Raw genomic sequence first — 6,416 nt, forward strand, 5'->3', positions numbered from 1 at the left:
ACCACTTAAATCCTGCTTGTGCGGTAAAGTTTTAACATCATCAACCCAAGCTGGGTTAACCACCGAAGTCATATCACAAAACAGTTCATCTGTCTCTAACGACTGGATGTTGAGTTTGACAAGGTCAGCACAGACAGGTTTCTGACCAGCCAGGGTATCCATTTTAAACGACGCTTTATCGTATGGTTTAAGACCAAGGTCGCACACCAAATCACTCGAAACAAACGTCAACTGCGAACCAGGATCATGCTGACAATACACCAACTTCGATTTGCCAGTCATTGGATTCAAAACACGAGCAGCAGTAATGCGGTTAAAAGCTGCTTTAACATTTCCAATCTTAACATTACGCACAGGAACTCTGGCACCAGCATCATCTTTGCCGATCGAATCCAGAGAATCACGTGACGTCACATAAAAATCATGCAGAAGAAAATAGTGTTTCCTATCGTTGTTAGGGACACACTTACGACAGTTGTTTGCATGAACGCAATCCCTAACCATATGCTGGCGCAAACAATTCAAGCATTTGCCAGCTTTCACAATGACATCTCTCCGACCTTTAGGTGTCAAGCGCAAAAATTCTTTACAATTAGACAAAAAATGATATTTAACTTGACCACGTGACGAACAATAAAAACATGCCGGTATGTCACTACGTCTGGCCACACCACCGCGCGGTGCGCCAACAGCAGTCGAGTACTGCGAACTCCCTGAAATCACATTATCATGGGGTTTTACCGACGTCTGCCTAACCGGACATGAAGGCAATTTTCCTTTGCCTAACTTTTTAAAATGCTGCGACTCACCAGAATCGCCCATTAGCATAATGCTAAAATCAGTCGACTTGCGAGTTTCCTCCCGTACTACAAATTCAAACAAACTCTGAAAACTAGGCTCATCAGTACCACCATACTGATCACCTAAAAAGTCAAGTTAACGCTGCTGTTCTTTCTTTCTGGTAACAGCTATGCATTAACTGTTACCCAACCTGTCTTCTTTCTAACCTTTTACTCAAGTTCCACTACTTCTACATGTGTTGAGTTAAGATGGTATATTGTCAAAAGAGACTGGTTCAATTGTGATGTGGAATAGTCACTTCACACTCTTAATTACGTCCGTCCGTTAGATTCACACATCGTAAAAGGAAGACGAAGCACGTTTGGAAAACACAAGTTAGAAAATTAGAAAAAGAATGACGAGAGATTGTCGCTCAAGCGTGACAGTGCATCGCAATGATGACGTCACGATTGCGCGACAATCCATGTCACAATACGGAGACAGATAACTTGGCCATAATTTCGTGAACATAGCAGCCTCCAAGATGAATATTACAATATCCATCTTCCAGAAGATTATTTTTGCCTAAACGAAATTACTCATCATTGGCCATACCTAACACGCATTAAACATAATAGCAATACCGCATAATATTGTCGTATAAATAACATACATAGTCATGTAGATGAACCTGTAGTCCCATACTGCTGTCTGAAGGTATTTAAAACGGACCATGCTCACACGACATTACAGTACTAACACACCATACACCTAAAGTTATACAAAACAAAGTTGTCATATGAAAATACTAAATTAAATGTGAAAGAATGAATAAGATGCTCAGCTTAGTCACAGGTATCACAAGCAAATTTGCTGTAAGCGATATTGGCGTAACCCAAAGTGACAATATGTACTTGATAAATACATACGGTTCCAGCCAGACTGTATCTATTTAATTTGTAAACAGCCAACATAAGCATCATACATCACACAAGTCATAAACAATTAAACATTAATAAAAAAAGTGAACACATTTTCTATGAGTGACGTCCCTTAACGTCCATCTGGGGGGCCCGAACCAACTGGAGCGAGCACAGCAGTGCGTGCCCGCGCGCCCTCTACCGGAGCAACGCAAGAAATATCACGAAGCACGGTTTCAACGTGCGACTTCTTTGTGTTAGTGTCCCATGTTACCACAGCCACCCTCACCCTTCTCACAAACTCTTTACCCTTTCGATGTTGCGGTAAAATTTCAATCACTCTGCCGACTCGGTAGTCCCCTCGTTTGGGTCGGTCGTTCATATCCCATACGAGGACCAAGTCTCCGGGTTCTAAATTGCGACAGATGTCTCTCCATTTTCTTCGACCCCGCAACTTAGGTAGGTAGAAATCTGTCCAGTGACCCCAAAACTTATCAGCGAGTGACATGCTACGCCGCGAATCTGCCAGCGTGGCCTCTTTTAACTCCTGCCTTAATTCATCCGCAATGCAGTCGCGCGTCAAATTTTTACGTTTTAACCAGTTCACGTTCTCAAGATCATCGCGAACCTGCACTTTCCTGACTGTGACACGACTGTCCGAACAGAGAGGAGACCGCCCTCCACCGGCTAGCCATCCCAACGGTGTATTGATCGCGTGCGGCTCATACAACGTTTTACCAACTCGCTCTTCAAGCACAGTTAACAAGAATGGACAATCATCGCCTATCAAAATGTCCACAGTCTGACGATTTTCTAATTCAAACACACTAATGTCATCAAAATGTCTGTAACTACTCAATTCTTGCTTATGGGGCAAGGTTTCAATGTCATCGCTCCATGGCGTCGAACAAACAACATTATCTATGTTAAAACTCTCACCAGTCGACAACGATTTTACAACAAATTTGACCAAACCAGTATCAACTTTCGCGTCACCGTTCAAGGTTTTCATGGTAAAGGAAATGTTTTCATAGGGCTGTAACCCCAACTCTGCACACAAAGATTTTGATACCAGCGTTATCTGGGATCCATAATCAAGCTGACAGTACACCAACTTTTCTAAGCCAGTTGCCGGGTTTATGACCTTCACAGCAACTGTTCGGTTTAAAACTTTACATGGTGTCACTTTCACATTTCTCAAAGAGACTGATTTTTCTCTACCTTGAACTCGAGTTTTATTAACCGCAGACTTGTCAACTTTGTCCACAGCGGACTCGCGTACCTTCTTTGGAACTGGTTTGTTTGCTGGCCTATCATTAACGACCCATTCATGCAACATAGCGAAATGCTTCGGTGTTTTATAGTTAGCATCCTGACACTGATCACAGTTCATGGCACAGCGACAATCTCTAGCCCGATGCTTTCCTCCACAATTATAACAGAGCCAATGTTTGTAGAAAAACTCTTCACGCTTTGCCACAGTCATACCCTGCAAACGATGACATACCTCCAAACCATGATCCACATTCACACCAAACGAAAGGCAACACTCACACAACGAGACACTCGTTTTTGACGTTGCGGAATTTATATTACCATAGCCGTCAACCTTGGCCGCCGTATGTTTCACTTGAAATGCACCCGCGTCCCTTTTACTCTCCGACTTACCAAAAGAATGGTTATTGCTCGACTTATGGTCCTCACTCATTAACCAAACGCCAAAGTCGGTTGATTTCGCATTTTCTTCCGCAATAACAAACTGCAACAAACTATCAAAGGAAGGGTCCGCCGTACAACCAAATTTATCACCTAAGAAATCAATGAAGCGTTGACGCGCATAAACGGGCAAACGTTTAGCTAGATCACAGACAAATTTCCCTTCAAGGTAGTCCAACCGCTTGTATGCTGCCGCATATATTTGGCAATCTAGTAATTCTGCCCGAAACTTGCGCCAACCAGTAATGTCAGCCCCCGACACACGCGGCCCAAATCGGATACTTTTAACACAAGCCTCAGAATTAAAACCGCCGCGAACAGAAAATCTTAAAGACAAACGCTCCAATGCCATATTAGCACGCATTGCTTCGTTGTAACCTGGGGTGCTACTGATCACCAAGCTTATGTCTTGAGCAGCAGTTTTAATACATGCTGCTCTAATCAAGCTCAGTCTCATATCCTCATATGGGCATTTTTCTAACAAAGCATTTATCTCGTTTTTAAAAACGATAAAGGGCATAGAAAACCCGTCATATTTTATGAGCGAGGCCATGTCAAGATAGTCCTTCCTTGACGCCTTTTCGCACGCTCCGTCGTAGGCTAGGGGCGGTTTCTGTTCTCTCCTTGCCATCACGTCACTTTCATGCAGGGGTAAGCCATGATACCCATCATGGACTGCACTACCCTTAGGGATATACCTAGTAGTATCAGTAAATCCTGGCGGAGGTCTAATAGGTCTCTCATAGACAGGTACATTTAAGCTAGGGGCCATTAACTCGTCTGCTTTGTTAGCAGCCTCCATATGGGCACAGAATTTAGACAACACTGAGTGAGGGGCTTTTTTTGGTTTCTCGCTTTCCTTGAGATGGGGACCATCTTTCACCTGGGCGCTCGTCTTGGAATCCCGCGTGCGATAACTCCTCAAGCTATGTGTCTTCTCTGTATAGCATTCCGACATGGCCATCTGCTTCTGCAAGCTAGCACGTACTTGTAACTCCCTAAGCTCTCTGGCCAGCTTACGCTCTTCTCGGGCTTCCTGTTCCCGGGCCTCCTTAAGCTCTCTGGCCAGCTTACGCTCTTCTCGGGCTTCCTGTTCTCGGGCCTCCTTCAATTTCCTTGTCTCTCGCGCCTCATCTAAGCGGTTCTCAATTTGAATCTGTTCTAATTGAGTTTCTAGATCAATCTGAGCTAGAATATGCGCAGACCTTCTGCTTTTCCCTGCAGATGAGGGAGGGACTCCAATGGTTATGTTTGGCAGGGAAGCTGAATTTACTGGGGGCGAGTCTGTTAGCTCCTCCCATCGTTCTTTACATCTCCTCACCAACATTTCAAACTCGGGGGCGACTCGAGGTTCGGAGTCCTTTTTCTGCGTAATGGCACAAAAGTCTCTAACCCTCCAATCTAGAGCCTTGACATGCTGTGATTCAAATTCTATCACTTCGTCTCTGCTTCTTAGTTCCCCAAGCTGTCTCGTGGCCGCACTGATGTCACTAAGTAGCTGACGCCTTCGTTGACGGGCTTCCCTGTCATTCTGTAGCCCTAACACTTCCTGGTGAACCTCCTCTCTACCGACCTCTGAGGGCAGTTGTGATTGTACTACTGGTCCACTCACCGGAAGCCGCGCTACGGTGGCCCCACTCTCCGCGACAGATCCACCTCGCCCCACCAAAGAGCGGCGGACCGGCTCCTGTACACTCCCCAGCCCGCCCGAGACCCACAGACAGTCCTCAAGGGAAGCGGCACTCATAGTTATTTCAGTAACTTATTAAATGGAATATGTACGGTAATCAACAAATTAACTTTTACTACTAAATTGCAGTAGGCTACACAAATTTGCTATAAAAGCTCGATAACATACACAATCAAATAAGTAACACACTGACCAGAGGCAGGAAATAGTCCTCGCACCACTGCCCTTACAAGAAGCGTCGCACTCTTTGTCCACGTGATCCAGTTTCAAAATGGCGTCGCGCGCTTCGTCTTGTGGTCGGTGGAATAACACAGTTTCTTGCTCTCATCGGACAGTTCGATCGTCGACGGATTGTTGGTCTGGTGACCGTTCCCCAGCCGCTTCAGGCAGTATAAAGTAACCGTGCTTATACTGCCCCACAGTAGAATTAGTGACTTCTCTAGCTGGAGATCTGGTTTCGCTTTTTCGATTGCTGTTCTTTGGCCGCTTCGGTTGGCCAGCAATATGCGTTTTACAGCACCAGCAAAAAACAATTCTTGTAGCTTCACGATTGAAGTGACCAGAACCACACAATTGAAGATGGGTACGGTAACTACAGACTCACGATTGAAGTGACATCCCGTTTAACACAATTGAAGATGTTCTTTCTTTCTGGTAACAGCTATGCATTAACTGTTACCCAACCTGTCTTCTTTCTAACCTTTTACTCAAGTTCCACTACTTCTACATGTGTTGAGTTAAGATGGTATATTGTCAAAAGAGACTGGTTCAATTGTGATGTGGAATAGTCACTTCACACTCTTAATTACGTCCGTCCGTTAGATTCACACATCGTAAAAGGAAGACGAAGCACGTTTGGAAAACACAAGTTAGAAAATTAGAAAAAGAATGACGAGAGATTGTCGCTCAAGCGTGACAGTGCATCGCAATGATGACGTCACGATTGCGCGACAATCCATGTCACAATACGGAGACAGATAACTTGGCCATAATTTCGTGAACAGCTGCTTAGGGTCAAACGGGAGTCGCTTAGCCAAATCCAAAACAAAACGTCCTTCCAATTTGTCACGCTGACCATAAGCTTGCGCGTAAAGCAGACACTGCGACAATTCATCTTTAAACTCTTTCAAATCACTGGAAAAGATCGAAGTCAATTTGCTGCCATAGCGATACTTTCTAATTTCCGGTTCTGCGAAAAGACCTCCACGAACCCCAAAACGCTGGGACAAGCGAGCTAACGACATTTCTATCCTGTCTTCTTCTGACAAGCCAGGAGTGTCGGAAACCAAATTAGCAATCGTTTGCGCAGC

Source organism: Aplidium turbinatum, chromosome 5 (assembly GCF_918807975.1).
Source record: "Aplidium turbinatum chromosome 5, kaAplTurb1.1, whole genome shotgun sequence".
In the NCBI taxonomy this organism is placed as follows: domain Eukaryota; kingdom Metazoa; phylum Chordata; class Ascidiacea; order Aplousobranchia; family Polyclinidae; genus Aplidium; species Aplidium turbinatum.